Raw genomic sequence first — 18,609 nt, forward strand, 5'->3', positions numbered from 1 at the left:
CCTACCTTGCCACAAGATGCACGTACCATTTGTATAAAAAAGTAGTAATTTATTTTTTTTCCCATATACAACTCATATATCATTTACCACAACTCCACAGAAAGCCCCCAACCCTTCCTTGGCTAGCAGGAGGAAATTATCACTGCCCTTATATTCCCGAACAGCCCACCAGAAAACATTTGATCTGATGTTCTTAGTAGGCTCTCTGAATGCCACTTTCCCGATAAAATCCCTACCAAACCAACAGGCCAAATACATCAGAAAATATGTAAGGTGTGTATCAGTGGAGGAGTTAGAAGAGACAACTCTTCTACCATTACCATTACCATAGGTTAGTAAATTATTAGTGAAGTATGGTAAGGTAAACGTAATCCTCAGTCCCTGCTATTTACCTTCACATCCCTTATGCCACTGCCTGCTCTGGAACTGACCTTGGCTTGTTATTCGACCACACTTCTGCCTACTGCTTCTCTACATACCTCTGCCTGATCTAATACTGACCCTGGACCAGGCCGCGTGGACCGGGGCCACCCGCTTCCTGGCCTGTTGATAGGGCTACACAGTGAGAGGTAATGGTGATCGTGGCCTGGACAGAGCTTTCACAGGCCGCCACTCCCCTACCACTATGCAGCCATGCCTGTGTCTTCTCCAGTGGAACTACGAATTAGCATCTGCATGGGCTGAGCTGTGTGTCTCTCTCACACACAGCTCAGCATCAGAGCCAATGCTGACAGTTCTCCACTTGGACTGACTGCTCCTCCTACTCTGGCCACCTCTACTCCTGTGTCTGCCCCACCCACACATCTCTGGGAGATGTGAAGGGAGATTGAACCCAGAAGATAAAATCTACATACAGCCTGTGACTGAGCCTCCATCCTGGGGTGAGTAAGCTTACCCTCTCTCCTGCCTCCCATTGTATAAAACTAATTTAAGGGGTCCACAGCATAACCCCCTAAATCAGGGTTCTCAGAACACCACTTTACATCAGATGCCCCCATAAATCAGGATTTCCCTTTACATTAGAGTCCATAGAGTTCCCTCTTACAGTAAGTGGAAATTCTGCTGACTCTAAGGGGAGCTGTGCGGACTCTAATGGAAGGGGTGGCTGTGCGGACTCTTATGTAAGGGGGGCTCTGTGGACTCTGATGTAAGAGGGGCTCTACAGACGCTGATGTAAGGGGGGGTCTGTGTGGACTCTGATGTGAGGGGGGTCTTTGCAGACTCCTATTTAAGGTGGGCCTATGTGATCTTTGATGTAAGGGGGGTCTGTGCAGACTTTCATGTAAGGAAGCAGGGGGCAGGATGGACTGGAGATCTTCACAGTGAGCAGAGAGTAAAATAAGTCACTGTGATTACAAAGAAAAGGGGAGCATGATTGCAGGGGCACTGTAATATAAAGGGGACTGCACTGTAAAGGGGTACTGTAATCATTACAGTGCCCCTTTACAGTGCAGTCCCCTTTATATCACAGTGCCCCCTTCACATTACAGTGTGGAGGACCGACACCAGCCACCCCCATGAATGTTTGACCATGTTTTTTCCCCTGCCTCATGGACTGATCTTGTACCCTGCTACTGAACTAGTAGGATTCATAATACAAAGGTCTCACATATGTGAGTCATAGGTTTCTCATTCCTAGATTAGGGTCTTGAGACCAGAGACTTCAAAGAGATTTGGGTGGGAGAAGCCTCTATCCTTGTCCCCAGTCTGTCCTGAACGAGGCCCTACTTCTGCCTCTGCCTGTCGCTTGAACTGACCATACCACATGGAGCATATTCCTGCCTACTACCAGGACCAATATTTTGGCACTGCTGACAATATCTCTGCCTGCACTGACCCTGGACTGTATATGGACAGTATCCCTGCCTGCTGCCTGTACTGACTATGAACATTATTCCTGCCTGTTGCCTGGACAATTGAGTTTGCTGTTGCTGACCAAATCCCTGCCTGCTGCCTGGACCAGTGCTAAGCTCCTGTGGACAACTGGGCTACTAAAACCACAGGTAATATTTTGTTTACCCTTTGCTCAGCAGAATGTATTTTGGGGTGTTATTCTTGGTATGTGCATGCTATGTATCCCTAGAACACGGTGTTCCTTGCATGTTGGGCCTCTGTATGTGACCAGGCTGTGTAAAAGTCTCACACATATGGTATCGCCACATGTGGTATGTGGTATATAGAAGGAGTAGCAGAATGTATTTTGGGGTGTAATTTTTGCTATGTACATGCTATGTGATGGAAATATCTTATAAATGGACAACTTTGTGTAAAAAAACGTTTTTTCCAAAAACTTCTGGATAAAAATTAACCACTCAAAAGGCTCATTATCCCTCATAGATTATATGTTGGGGTGTTACCTTTCCAAAATTGGGTCATTGTGTGGGTGTTTCCATTGTCCTGGTGCTCCAGGGCCTCTAACAAGTTAGATGTGTAATTTATGCTCCAAGAGGGGAACACCTGGTGGTGCTTCCTGCATGTTGGGCCTCTATGTGACTAGGCTGTGAAAACGTCCCACACATGTGGTATCGCCATACTCAGGAGGAGTATCAGAATATATTTTGGGGGTGTCATTTATGGTATACACATGCCATGTGAGAGAAAAAACCTATTACAATTAAAATATTGTAAAAAAAAAATCTTAATTTTTAAATTTGCAAAGAATTGTTGGAAAAAAAAAACAACTTAAAAAAACTCACCACACCTTTTACTAAATACTTTGGATTGTCTACTTTCCAAAAAGGGGTCATTTGGGGGGCATTTTAGTTTCCTGGCTTGTTAGGGTCTCAAGAAATGAGATATGCCACCAGTACATCAGGTGTGATACATTTTTTTATGATTTGCACCATAGATTGTAGATTCTCTAACTTTCACACAGACCAAATAATATCCACTAATTTTTACCAAATATTTGTAGCAGTATACATTGTGGCCAAAATTTATGAAGAAAAATGACTAATTTGCAACATTTGATCACAAACGAAGAAAATGCATTTTTCATTTATAGCGCAAAAATAAAAAAAACAGAGGTGATCAAATAGCACCAAAAGAAAGCTCTATTTATATGAAAAAAAGGACAAAAATTTATTTGGTTACAGTGTTGCATGACTGAGTAATTGTCCTTCAATATGTGAGAGCACTGAAAGCTGAAAATTGGTCTGGGCAGGAAGGGGCTTTAAGTGCCCAGTGAGCAAGTAGTTAAATTAAATAACACAAGGTATTTGAAAGTAGAGCATGAAAGTCGCATATTGGCTGCTGTCCATAAGTTTTGTATATTAAATTGCTTATTATACAAAAAATACCATGCACATAACTTGTCAAGGACAATTGTAGAACATCAGATCTTCAAGATGCCCGTTACAGTTTGCTCTGTGTGGGTACAATGGCAGCTGCATGAACTACAATCAGTATATTACTTATGTATGACTGAGCAAAGCCTTTAACTAAACAGAATCCAGAATTACAGCCCATATCCATCATTTAGATCAGGAAGAGGAAAATGCTTCAGACGGTGTGGTAATTATTTTTTATACATCAAAAACCTGTTTTTAAATTACATTTTCTCAAGATTTAGTGGAATGGGTTTCCCTCATTTCAATTTGAAAGAATCTATTTTCTCTTTTTTAACATTTACATTAACATTTGTGATGTCTGCTTTAGCATTTAATAGTTTCTCATATACTTAAATAATTCTGTAAATGTGTGGGTATGTGATTGGGGGCGGGGGAGTATAGCACATAGTTAAAAATGAGGTTAACATACCTGTCCAAGTAAATAGCAGGCAAGTGTAGCTTTACCTTTAGCAGTTCCGCTCCCTTTGAATTAGGCTAGTAGGCCTACCAGTACTTGGTTGTCCCCAGAAATTATTACACAAAACTATATACTATAAGTTGGCCATAGATGAATATAAATTCAGCCAGTTCAGCAGGGGGCGGCCAAATTTTGATCCATGCGTGGCCACTGCCACTCGAAATGACAGAAGTAGATCTAAGAATCAACTTCTGTTGATCAGGCTTGTTGAAAATGTTTTCTCAATGAGCAGCTGATGATGTGAAGAGAGTCCTTGCTGTCAGGATACAGTGTCTTGTGGGAAGGATTTATCTATCCACCTCTATCCACTATCCATGGCCAGCCTTACCCTACTCTTCTCTTACGTACCATGCATAAAACAGGATGGAAGACCCGCTGAGAGGTCAGCATTGGTGGCTGAACATAGCAGTGAGCATGAACATAGCAACGCTATGGAATGCTTCTCCTTTTGGCCAATTCGGAAACAGGTCTCAGAGGAGAATCAGTGGGACAATAGTGAATATTAATTCGATATTGTCACACAACTGGGTGGGCTCGAGGCACTGTGCTCTGAGCCCTGAGCCCACCCTTTTTTGAAGGCTTTTAGAGTCTTTGGCTCTAATCATGTGCTTAAAAAAAAAAACCCTGACTGTAATCCATGCACATGTAGATTAGAGGGCCAGACCCATGGATGGGGGGTGGTTCCTGTGCACCCCTAATGGACCAGCCGCCATGGATGGGAGATGAAATTAAGGAAAGAAACTTTGCTATAGCAGTCAATATACAACTACAATGCTCAGCGCAAGCCAGGTATAACGAGAGCGAGAGCTATATTTTCACAGACTGAATACCAAAGAATTTCCTCATTGCTGTGAGGAAACCTTAGTGTGCTGGTGTCATTAACCTGTTGCTGCTAGCAGAGACTGAGCACATAAGAACTGGCCATCTAACTAGCAGCATTATTTACTACATGCAGACTTTACTGAGACTATACTCATGTGCATTACCATAAAGACTGGTCCCCAACACTAGCCAGCTGAAGAACTAGGGCTAAAGATTAGACATGTGCATTCGTTTTCGTCCGAATGCATTTTCGTCCGAATTTCAGCTATTTTCGTTTTTGTTTTGACAAACGATAACGAAAGCACAAAAACCGAAAAACGAAAGATCCGACATAAATAAATGCTTTATTTTCCTTTTCATTGTTACAACAGTTCGATATAGAATAGGAGATTCGACATGACTCTGACAACAATCTGTGTCTATAGAACCTGTGGTCGAATGTGCTTAACCTTACCTCTATTAGTCCAAGATTATATAGAGAAAATATTCGACAGAGAAAAAAGATTTGACAGAGAGAAAAGATTCTGTCCTAAAAAGTGTTTGGGGACCCGGGTCCTGCCCCAGGGGACATGTATCAATGCAAAAAAAAGTTTTAAAAACGGAAGTTTTTTCGGGAGCAGTGATTTTAATAATGATTAAAGTGAAACAATAAAAGTGTAATATTCCTTTAAATTTCGTAGGGGGGGGGGGGGTTGTCTATAGTATGCCTGTGAAGGGGCGCATGTTTCCCGTGCTTAGAATTGTCCCTGCACAAAGTGTCATTTATGCAGGAAAAAAAGTCCTTTAAAATCACTCGCAGCTATTATGAATTGTCGGTAATACAGAGAACACTCATTGAAAGTCATTGATAAAAAAATAAATAAATAAATAAATAAAAAAGCATGGGGGTCCCCCAAATTAAATTACCAGGCCCTTCAGGTCTGGTATGGATATTAAGGGGAACCCTGCCTCAAATTTAAGAAAAAATTTGACGTGGGGTTCCCCCTAAATATCCATAACCAGACCCTTCAGGTCTGGTATGGATATTAAGGGGAACCCCGCATCAAATTTTAAAAAAAATTGACGTGGGGTTCCCCCTAAAAATCCATACCAGACCCTTTATCCGAGCACGCAACCTGGCAGGCCGCAGGAAAAGAGGGGGGGACGAGAGAGCGCCCCCCCTCCCTCCTGAACCGTACCAGGCCACATGCCCTCAACATTGGGAGGATGCTTTGGGGGTCTGTGACCCCTCAAAGCACCTTGTCCCCATGTTGATGAGGACAAGGGCCTCATCCCCACAACCCTGGCCGGTGGTTGTGGAGGTCTGCGGGTGGGGGGCTTATCAGAATCTGGAAGCCCCCTTTAACAAGGGGACCCCCAGATCCCGCCCCCCCCTGTTTGAAATGGTAAGGGGGTACAAAAGTACCCCTACCATTTCACAAAGAAAGTGTAAAAAATGGTTAAATAAAACAAACACACTTTTGAAAAATTCCTTTATTAAAAATAAAAAAATAAAAAAAAGATTCCAGCGGTGGTAATCCACTCTTGCTATCCAGCGACGGACGATCATATCTCCAGCGATGTCTCATGTCATCCAGCGCAGCGAATACATCCTTCTTCTGTCTCCTCCACGGAGACACTGCAGGCATTCCGGCGGCTGACGTTTCTTATATATGGAGGGCGGGGCCACCCATCACCTGACCCCGCCCCCCTCTGACGCAAGGGGAAACCCGTGGTTCCCTGTGACGTAGGGGTGACCCGCACCCCTCTGATGTAACACAGGCAGGTTTCCGTTACATCAGAGGGGGGCGGGGTCGCCCATACCTCACGGGGAACCCCGGGTTTCCCCTTGCGTCAGAGGGGGGCTGGGTCAGGTGACGGGTGGCCCCGCCCTCCGTATATAAGAAACGTCAGCCGCCGGAATGCCTGCAGTGTCTCCGTGGAGGAGACAGAAGAAGGATGGAGGATCGCTGCGCTGGATGAGATGAGACATCGCTGGAGAGATGATCGTCCGTCGCTGGATAGCATGAGTGGATTACCGCCGCTGGAATCTTTTTTTTATTTTTTTATTTTTAATAAAGGAATTTTTCAAAAGTGTGTTTGTTTTATTTAACCATTTTTTACACTTTCTTTGTGAAATGGTAGGGGTACTTTTGTACCCCCTTACCATTTCAAACAGGGGGGGCCGGGATCTGGGGGTCCCCTTGTTAAAGGGGGCTTCCAGATTCTGATAAGCCCCCCGCCCGCAGACCTCCACAACCACCGGCCAGGGTTGTGGGGATGAGGCCCTTGTCCTCATCAACATGGGGACAAGGTGCTTTGAGGGGTCACGGACCCCCAAAGCATCCTCCCAATGTTGAGGGCATGTGGCCTGGTACGGTTCAGGAGGGAGGGGGGGCCGCTCTCTCGTCCCCCCCTCTTTTCCTGCGGCCTGCCAGGTTGCGTGCTCGGATAAAGGGTCTGGTATGGATTTTTAGGGGGAACCCCACGTCAATTTTTTTTTTAATTTGACGCGGGGTTCCCCTTAATATCCATACCAGACCTGAAGGGTCTGGTTATGGATATTTAGGGGGAACCCCACGTCAAATTTTTTCTTAAATTTGAGGCAGGGTTCCCCTTAATATCCATACCAGACCTGAAGGGCCTGGTAATTGAATTTGGGGGACCCCCACGCTTTTTTTATTTTATTTATTTATTTATTTTTTTATCAATGACTTTCAATGAGTGTTCTCTGTATTACGGAGCCGACAATTCATAATAGCTGCGAGTGATTTTAAAGGACTTTTTTTCCTGCATAAATGACACTTTGTGCAGGGACAATTCTAAGCACGGGAAACATGCGCCCCTTCACAGGCATACTATAGACAACCCCCCCCCCCCTACGAAATTTAAAGGAATATTACACTTTTATTGTTTCACTTTAATCATTATTAAAATCACTGCTCCCGAAAAAACTGCCGTTTTTAAAACTTTTTTTTGCATTGATACATGTCCCCTGGGGCAGGACCCGGGTCCCCAAACACTTTTTAGGACAGTAACTTGCAAATTAGCCTTTAAAATTAGCACTTTAGATTTTGAACGTTGGAGTCCCATAGACTTTAATAGGGTTCTAAAGTATGCTATATAGTTAGCTCCGTCGAATCTTCTTTATACATTCGACAGACACCATAAGCCTTCCAAGACAGATTCGACCGTAATTCATGTGGATTTTCGGACGAATGCAATTTTTGAACGAAAAACGAAATAAATAAAAACGAATTTCGGGAGTAACTAAATAAATTAAGTTTTCGGACGAAAACGAAATTCCGAAACGAAATATTTTACTCTGCACATGTCTACTAAAGATTACTTGCTCAGATAGCTGCTTCACAAGAACTTTTGCAATGTAGCAAAGAAATTCACCCAAGCTCCACCGCTATGTAGTACAAGTACAGTATATGAGCAGAGTGTCGACGATCTGGCTGAGATTATTCACTGTACTGTAAGTCCATAACAAATGCAATCCGGCAGCCCGACAGCTTCTTAATTAGAAAACTTTATTTGAGCATTACAGCAATAACAAAATCCATAAAATTCTATTGCGTGTCGGGCCTAAGCCTTCATCATAGCATGTACAAGTAAAATTAAAACAATGTATATGGGGGCGTTGCGACCACACTGCTGTATGGAGCTTCGCTCGGCCGCCAAAGATAACCAACAATCCATGGGCCCCTGCAGGAGCCATTCCAGTGCCTTCCACCTCAAGCACTCTTTGGCAATGCCCCACAGAAGAGAGGAAATGCCGCAGCAGCTAAGATGAACGACTTCTTTCCTATGCTCTCTGCCAGTTCATGATAAAATGGCACTGGTCACAGACTGAATGGAGCCTCCTCAAGGCCCCCTGCAGACCCTATATCCCCATCCAGAGCATGTCCACAAGGGCCACAGGTTAACTCCCCTCCCTCAGGAGCCTCCACACCATCCACATAAAGCCCAGCAAAGTCCAGGCCGAGGACGGACGCATTGGATGACATACAGAAGGATCTGGGCATGTGCACAAGCTGCTGACTCACAGGCCCCACAATCACGCACAGACTCCTTTGCTGCATTCCCCACCTCAGACCACCCGGTCTGAGACCATACTAAAAAGTATGCTAACTTCCCTCAGGGAGTCTCTTGGAGATCGGATGGACCTACGCAGAATCCATTGATATGCTGGTCGACGCTCAGTCTGCACATGAGGATGAAATCGCATGGCTGAAGTCAAAAGTGGAGCACTTGGAAGACAGGTCTCATCACAATAACTTGAAAATTCGGGGGGTACTGGAATCGATCCCAACTTCACCAATTTGCGAGACCTATTGCTAGTCATTACACCTACACTTACAGGGGCAAATTTGACCATGGATTGAATCCACAGGGTCCCTAAGCCCAGATATCTTCCATCTGAGTTTCCTAGAGATGTCATCCTGTGGGTGCACTTTTTTCAGGTTAAAGAACAGCTCCTGGTGGCCTTCAGTAGAACAAAGCATCTTCCTGACCAATTCTCCAAGCTTCAGCTCCTATCATACTCTTCAACTCCGTGGCAATCTACTCACCATCACTAAGGCTCTGAGGAACCAGAAGATCTTGCATCACTGGAAGTATCCCTCCAAACTTACTATCACGCATAATGGAGTCACAAAAAGCTGGATGAAGGTCTGCAACTTCTCCGAAGCTGGGCCATCATCCCAGGTTCTGGCGCTTTCTTGCCTTAGATTGAATCATTCTCGTTAAATCCAGCCGGACTGGCAAAAAAATTCCACAAAAGAAGCTGCCTCAACATCATCCTTTAGGGGACTCATGAGTAACATTTATAAGTTCTTCTTTTCTCCTTTACTATGGCCTATGAGCATTTTAACATCTTACTCTGTTATAGTACGTACTGCCCTTAGTCCTTCTGGACTTTTACTTATCCTACCAAGTTTCTTTAAGCAGGTTTTTTGCAGTTACACTTCCATTTCATTCACTTTCTTTGACTCAATACAGATGCTCGGGCCTATTCCGGTCGATCATCTATTACCTCTGCACACAACCACACCTGGATCTGGCACTGACTGACATGGACCCTGCTGACTCCTGTGACTGCCAACAGCTACTCTCCCAGCTTTTTACCCACCCTGCGGAGCTACGGTCACATTGTCATTTCCACACCTATATACTTAGATGTTATGGGTTTTAAACTTATGTCTATTAATGATCGAGGGTTGAACCACCCTGCTAAATGTTTTTCTTTATGGCATGAGGCACGTAACACCCAAGCAGACATTGTGTGTGCCTAAGCCCTTGTACACACGGTCGGAGATTCCGTCGGAATGTGTCCGATCTGAGCGTTTTGTCGGATATTCCGACTGTGTGTGGTATGCATCGGACTGTTTCTGTTAGAATATCCGTCGGACCAAATTTTCCAACTTGCCGGAAATATACAAACTGCTCCGATCGGACATACTCCGATTATGTGTAGCCTACTCCGACGGACAAGGTGCCACACATGCTCACATTCAAATTCTGACACGGAAGCGCTCGTTCAGGTAAAAGTACTGCTCGTAATTGATATAGCACATTCGTCACGCTGCAGTGTTAAAAATTATTTCATGAAGCGCATTCTCTTGTACTTTACAATGCTGCAAGAAGGAACTTCTTTTGATGCTCATAGTCACACACACTTCTCCTGAATGTATTTCATGACTCTTTTTAATCATTTGGGCAATACAATTTTTGTTTTCGTCACATCTACACAATTTTAGATTTTGTTTATTATTTTTTGGATGATTTTTTTTTGTTTTTTCCTAAAAATCTCCTTTAACCACTTCAGCCCCGGACCAATTAACAGCCTAAAGCTGCATACACACGTAGCCGTCTGTCCGAGGTACTTAGACTGGCGGACTTTCCGCCAGACTGTCCGTCGGACTTTCCGAACGGGCTACTTGCCCACACACGGCACTTTTTCAGCGGACTAATACAGCGTACTAAGTCCGCTGTACTATCCGCCCTACTTTTGAAATGAACGGACTCGCCCACACACGCGGAGGTTAGTCCGCTCATTTCGAGCGCGTCTCCGCGAAGGAGACGTTGCTGGCCCTGCCACCTGGTATGGACTTAAAGGGGAACCCCAACGCCGAAAAAAATCGGTGTGGGGGTCCCCCCCAAAGTCCACAACAGACCCTTGTCCGAGCACGCTACCCGGCCGGCCAGGAAAGGAGGGGCGAGCGAGCGCCCCCCCCCCCCCCTGAGCCGTACCAGGCCGCGTGCCCTCAACATGGGGGGTGCCTTGGGGAAGGGGGGCTGCGCGGCCCCCCACCCCAAAGCACCTTGTCCCCATGTTGATGAGGACAAGGGCCTCTTCCCGACAACCCTGGCCGTTGGTTGTCGGGGTCTGCGGGCGGGGGGCTTATCGGAATCCGGGAGCCCCCTTTAATAAGGGAGCCCCCGGATACCGGCCCCCACCCTATGTGAATGAGTATGGGGTACAATGTACCCCTACCCATTCACCTGTAAAATAAAAGTACAAAAAAAACACAACACACGAGATAAAATAATTTATTGCACAGCTGCGGGGGTCTTCCGTCTTCGGGGGTCTTCTCGCCGGACTCCTCCGCTATCTTCTTGTAGCTCTTTTGCTAGCGGAGGAGTCCGGCATTCTTCCTCGCTGCCGGCCTCTTCTTCCGACTTCGGGGGTCTTGTCCCCCTCTTCGGTTCTTCTGCCGGGCCACCGCGCCTTCTTATAGCTCTTTTACAGGCGGTGGCCCGGTCTTCTGTCGTCGCCGCCGCCGCCTCCTTCCGTTCTTCTGTTCTTCTCTTCTTCTTCTTCTTCTTTAGATGTTGCCTCGCCGAGTCCTCCGCTCACAATGACAGGGACCGGGCACGCGGCGACTTATATAGGGACAAGGGGCGCGGCCCTCCCTTCCCCAAGGCAACCCTCCCATGTTGAGGGCACGCGGCCTGGTACGGCTCAGGAGGGAGGGGGCGCTCGCTCGCCCCTCCTTTCCTGGCCGGCCGTGTAGCGTGCAAGGGTCTGTTGTGGACTTTGGGGGAACCCCCACGCCAATTTTTTCCGGCGTTGGGGTTCCCCTTTAAGTCCATACCAAGGGGCGGGGCCGGCGGCATCTCCTTCGCGGGCCCCGCCTACCTGGAGACCCGCTCGAAATGAGCGGACTTTTCTCCGGGCGGGAAAAGTCAGCTAATTTCAAAAGTACGGCGGACTGGCATACACACGGCCGGATTGTCCGCCGAAATGCGAGTTCGGCGGGAAGATTGGAGTGTAACACGGCATTCTAAGTCCGCCGTACTTTTGGGTCAAAAAAGTATGCCGGAGGCTACACACGGGGGGATTGTCCGGCGGACTTGAGTTTGCCAGACTTTTCCACCCGCTTGTTTGATCGTGTGTACGCGGCATAAGGACCAGAGGTCTTTTTACAATTTCGCACTGCACTGCTTTAACTGGTAATTGCGCGGTCATGCATTGTTGTACCCAAACTAAATTTGCGTCCTTTTCTTCCCACAAATAGAGATTTCTTTTGATGGTATTTGATTGCCTCTGCAATTTTTATTTTTTGCAATATAAATGGAAAAAGACCGAAAATTTTCTACTTTTTGTTATAAGAAAAATCGAATAAACTCAATTTTAGTCATACATTTAGGGCAAAATTTATTCAGCCACATGTCTTTAGTAAAAAAAATGTCAATAAGCGTATATTTATTGGTTTGCGCAAAAGTTATAGCGTCTACAAACTAGAGTACATTTTCTGGAATTTACACAACTTTTAATTTACGACTGCCTATCTCATTTCTTGAGGTGCTAAAATGGCAGGGCAGTACAAACCCCCCCAAATGACCACATTTTGGAAAGTAGACACACCAAGGAAGTTGTGGAGAGGCATGTTGAGCCCATTGAATATTTTTCCCAAGTGATTGAATAATGACACACAAAAAAAAAAGTTTACAAAAAGTTGTCACTAAATGATAAATTACTCACACATGCCATAGTTATATGTGGAATTGCACCCCAAAATATATTCTGCTGCTTCTCCTGAGTACGGGGATACCACATATGTGGGACTTTTTGGGAGTCTAGCCGTGTACGGCACCCCGAAAACCAATCACTGCCTTCAGGATTTCTAAGGGTGCAAATTTTTGATTTCACTCCTCACTACCTATCACAGTTTCGAAGGCCATAAAATGCCAAAATAACACAAACCCCCCCCCCCCAAATGACCCCATTTTGGAAAGTAGACACCCCAAGGAAGTTGTGGAGAGGCATGTTGAGCCCATTGAATATTTTTTTTTTGTCCCAAGTGATTGAATAATGACACAAAAAAAAAAAAGTTTACAAAAAGTTGTCACTAAATGATATATTGCTCACACATGCCATAGTTATATGTGGAATTGCACCCCAAAATATATTCTGCTGCTTCTCCTGAGTACGAGGATACCACATATGTGGGACTTTTTGGGAGTCTAGCTGCGTACGGCACCCCGAAAACCAATCACTGCCTTCAGGGTTTCTAAGGGTGCAAATTTTTGATTTCACTCCTCACTACCTATCACAGTTTCGAAGGCTATAAAATGCCAAAATAGCACAAAACCCCCCAAATGACCCCATTTTGAAAAGTAGACACCCCAAGCTATTTACTGAGAGGCATGTTGAGTCCATGAAATATTTTATATTTTGCCACAAGTTGCAGGAATTTACAATTTTTCAACTGAGAAAACGCTGGTCAGACCTGAAACTGAGGGAGCACGAGTAGTACATAAGGATCAAGCGTGTTCTTAACCACTTCAGCTCCGGACCAATAAACACCTTAAGGACCAGAGGTCTTTTTGCAATTTCGCACTGCGCTGCTTTAACTGGTAATTGCGCGGTCATGCAATATTGCACCCAAACGAAATTTGCGTCCTTTTCTTCCCACAAATAGAGCTTTCTTTTGATGGTATTTGATTGCCTCTGCGATTTATTTTTTTTGCGATATAAATGGAAAAAGAGCGAAAATTTTGAAAAAAAAAGATATTTTCTTCTTTTTGTTATAAGAAAAATCGAATAAACTAAATTTTAGTCATACATTGAGGGCAAAATTTATTCAGCCACATGTCTTTAGTAAAAAAAATGTCAATAAGCGTATATTTTTTGGTTTGCGCAAAAGTTATAGCGTCTACAAACTAGAGTACATTTTCTGGAATTTACACAGCTTTTAATTTATGACTGCCGATCTCATTTCTTGAGGTGCTAAAATGGCAGGGCAGTACAAATCCCCCCCAAATGACCCCATTTTGGAAAGTAGACACCCCAAGGAAATTGCTGATGGGTATGTTGAGCCCATTGAATATTTATTTTTTTTGTCCTAAGGGATTGAATAATGACAAAAAAAAAAAAAAAAAAAATTTTTTTTACAAAAAGTTGTCACTAAATGATATATTGCTCACACATGCCATGGTTATATGTGGAATTGCACCCCAAAATATATTCCGCTACTTCTCCCGAGTATGGCGATACCACGTGTGTGGGACTTTTTGGGAGTCTAGTCGCGCACGGCACCCCGAAAACCAATCACCACCTTCAGGATTTCTAAGGGTGCAAATTTTTGATTTAACTCCTCACTACCTATCACAGTTTCGAAGGCCATAAAATGCCAAAATAGCACAAAACCCCCCAAAATGACCCCATATTGGAAAGTAGACACCCCAAGCTATTTACTGAGAGGCATGTTGAGTCCATGGAATATTTTATATTTTGCCACAAGTTGCGGGAATATTACAAACTTTTTTTTTTTTGCACCAAGTTGTCACTAAATGATATATTGCTCACACATGCTATGGGCATAAGTCAAATTACAACCCAAAATAAATTCTGCTGCTTCTTCCGAGTACGGGGATACCACATGTGGGGGACTTTTTGGGAGCCTAGCCGCGTACGGGACCCCGAAAACCAAGCACTGCCTTCCGGATTTAAATATAAAATGCTACCAAAAAAACCTGTTAGCGATCGCAGGGATCAGGCCTGACTTTGCGATCGCTGCAGTTATGTGTTTAGTGTTTTGTAAGTGACAGTGATCGATCGATACTGCACTTGGGTGGGCTGGGCAGAGGGGAAAAACGCAGGTGCCAGCAGGTATCTGGGCTGATCCCGCTAACAATGCGTTTTTTGGAACCCTAAACTGCTGGGGATGCTAGTATAGATCTGATCAGATCAGATATTGATCTGTTCAGATTCTATACCACTACGGGAGGTTTATGCTTTGCGTGTGGGTGTTAGCGGTACTGACATTAACCTAGTGCTGCCTGGGGCGACGCAGACCCTGACCCTAAAACCTAATTGATATCACCCGCCGGGTGATCAGGGGGTTAAACCTTTATTGGGTAATAAATGGTGGGTGCCCTGATGCTATAAAAAGCAAACTAACCAGAGTCACCCGTAACACTTATACGGTGATCACTGGTGAAAGGGTTAACTAGGGGCAATCAGGGGGTTCAAATTTTTATTAGGTAGTATATGGGGGTCCCTGGCGCTATATAAAAACCTGACGGGGAACCTAAATAACTAACTGGCTAACCAGCGTCACCAGTGACACTTATACTGTGATCGCTGGCGAAAGGGTTAACTAGGGGCAATCAGGGGGTTAAAACCATTATTGGGTAGTATATGGGGGTACCTAGCGCTATAAAAACCTGGCGGTGAACCTAAAAAAATAACTAGCTACCTAGCGACACTAGTGACACTAATGCAGCGATCAGAAAAATGATCGCTTAGTGACACTGGCAAAAGGGGGTGAAAGGGTTAACTAGGGGAAATCAGGGGGTTAAAACCATTATTGGGTAGTATATCGGGGTACCTAGCGCTATAAAAACCTGGCGGTGAACCTAAAAAAATAACTAGCTACCTAGCGACATCAGTGACACTAATGCAGCGATCAGAAAAACGATTGCTTAGTGATACTGGCAAAAGGGGGTGAAAGGGTTAACTAGGGGCAATTAGGGGGTTAAAACCATTATTGGGTAGTATATTGGGGTACCTAGCGCTATAAAAACCTGGCGGTGAACCTAAAAAAATAACTAGCTACCTAGTGACACTAGCGACACTAATGCAGCGATCAGAAAAATTATCGCTTAGTGAAACTGGCAAAAGGGGGTGAAAGGGTTAACTAGGGGCAATCAGGGGGTTAAAACCATTATTGGGTAGTATATCGGGGTACCTAGCGCTATAAAAACCTGGCGGTGAACCTAAAAAAATAACTAGCTACCTAGCGACACTAGCGACACTAATACAGCGATCAGAAAAATTATTGCTTAGTGAAACTGGCAAAAGGGGGTGAAAGGGTTGACTCTAGGGGCGATCAGGGGGTTAAACCTTTATTGGGGGGTGGTAGGGGGCTACCCTGGACCTAACACTAACTGCCCTGACAGTTTTTACTTTTACAACTGACACTGAATGCAGTGATCAGTAAATAAATGATCACTGCAATCAGTGACACTGTGACTGGGGGGGGAGGGGGGCGGGGGCGATCGGGGGGGATCGGGGGGGGGTTTGTGTGCCTGTGTGTGCCTACATGTTAGTGTAGTGTTGGTGCACACTTACTTTCTGTCTTATCCTCGTAGTCCGGTCAAAAAGACTGCCCCGAGGAGAATGACATCACTTCCTCCCTGCCTGTGTATACAATACACAGTGGGAGGAAGCTTCTCATTCGCCAGCAGCGATCGAGAGGGGATGACCAGAAACCAACGGCCATCCCCTCATCCCGGATCGCTCCTGAAGCGAACCGGACCGCCGTATCCAGCGGGAGGGAGTCCGATCGGACCCCCCACCCGCTGGAAGGCAAGCACGTACATGTACGTGCTTGTGCCTGTACGTGCCATTGCAATGATGTACATTGGCAATACGGCGGTCCTTAAGTGGTTAAAGACAGTTTGCTCACTTCTCCTTTTTTTGGGGTGTTTTTTGTGTGTAAACTTACCACAACAACATTATTTTATTTTTTATCTTTGGTTTTTCGTTTTTAATCTACAGGAGGTTGTTTAGTGTTGGTACCCCTTGTTATTCATTTCACTTTGTAGTTTTGAAATGTACCTGCCTGCTCACAAATAAACTGTCCTTTTGGAAGGAAAACACATACGCAAGTTTTTCATCTAACAAAAAAAAACGTTATTTTGGTCACAATAAAATAAAAAGAGGAATGCAGCGCTGGAGAAACTTGTTACTTCGGTGCAGCCTTTGACCCCCAGGGCAGACATGAACAAATTAGAATAAGAAAAATTGGTGGCCTGAGGAGTACATATCTCAAGGAGAGAAGTCTGGTCCCGAAGTCCTAGAGAACAGGAAATTCAGATGCCATTTATGTCCCCAGGATGTGGTTCTTCAAGAGGCTGCATCTTCGGGCAGACCAGACTGAACCCAGGCCATCACTCTCTTGTCTTCCTTCTGCACTTCCCACCAGGCAGCCTTCGAGGCTGTGACTGGGCTCCTGTAGTTGTTGCAGGAGGAGGCGTTGGTCGACCTCCTGGCTGCCACTTGCCACAGCCTCCCTCCGACTGAGGTCTTCCTGTGTATGAAAATGGGACATAGTTTTAGTTTTTTGCTCATCAATCACACCATTTTGTGCTCCTGGCTTTTACAAATTGAATGTTACCAAATAGAACAGACTATCATTCTGAGCCCAGCATTTTTCTTTCCTGTCCCAATCATTTTTGGTCACTACTGTCTCTTGATATGTAAACCACTTTGTTAAATCACAACTTACTGATCAATAAGAACATCTATTTAACATCATTAAATGTACCACAAGAAATATGTTCAACAATGCAATACCTGTCTCAAGCTGGGCCCCACCACATGTTGCTGTCTGGAAGGCCCAGGTTGGACGTTGGAAGCCTCAGCTCGGGGTGAAGGATGCCTTGAAGGAAGACGGTCGAGTGGTGGCCTGAGTGGTGGCCTGGGTACCCCCTGGTCTACCAGAAAATGCAGCCTGTGGAAGTAAACCATCCTGGGGTAATAAACGGCAACTGGATCTCTCAAGGACTCCAGGTGCTTCTTTCTCTCCCTGAGATATGTAATCTTCATGGCCCCAATTTTCATATTCATATAGGCCATGTCTGCCGTGGGGACCATGATCCGCACCAAAGAAAGAAGTTTCTCCAGCGCTGCCTTCCTCTTTCTTATGTCGTAATAAAACTCGTTGTGGATCTGCCACAGGCTTTACATTTGGAGGAATAGCCCCATAAAATTGGGGTTTTTGAATGGATCCATCTTGTCTGCAAGACACAACACAAGACAAACCCTCAAATACTAATAATGCCATTAAAAACACTCCAAATCTTGTCCCAACATCGGCCTAGATAGAAGCAGTCTAGTCTAGTGATGCACCAAGTTTAAAATGTTACCTTTGTTTGCACGATCGTCGCGTCCGCGACTCACTCTCTTCCCAGATCGTACGGACGATACACGCGTTTTATATACAGTTCGCATGCGTGAAACTCTGCCCACCCCTGACGTTCTTTCTAGACTATTCCACGCACCTTCGCTTTCAGCGCAGTGGGGAGAGCACATGGCGGAGAGAACGCAGGTGTGCAATCACAGTTCCACTAACAAGGAGGAGGGGGAGGAAAGCCCGGATCCTGAAACGTCCCGATCCAGGAAGAGAAGATTTAAGGCCTCAAATATGTCTTTTGGAGAGATGTTGGAGATGGTGGACATATTGAACAGGACCGACTATGATGGAAAGTATGGAACTTACCCAAACCCAAATATCAGAAAGGCCAAGATCTTGACTAAAGTTGTGAAGAGTCTTCAGAAGAATTTTGGGGTACGACGATCCAAGGATCAACTGAGAAAACGCTGGTCAGACCTGAAACTGAGGGAGCACGAGTAGTACATAAGGATCAAGCGTGTTCTTAACCACTTCAGCTCCGGACCAATAAACACCTTAAGGACCAGAGGTCTTTTTGCAATTTCGCACTGCGCTGCTTTAACTGGTAATTGCGCGGTCATGCAATATT

This window comes from Lithobates pipiens, unplaced genomic scaffold (genome assembly GCF_037356315.1).
Source record: "Lithobates pipiens isolate NorthernLeopardFrog02 unplaced genomic scaffold, aLitPip1_a1.2 Scaffold_22, whole genome shotgun sequence".
Taxonomy (NCBI): domain Eukaryota; kingdom Metazoa; phylum Chordata; class Amphibia; order Anura; family Ranidae; genus Lithobates; species Lithobates pipiens.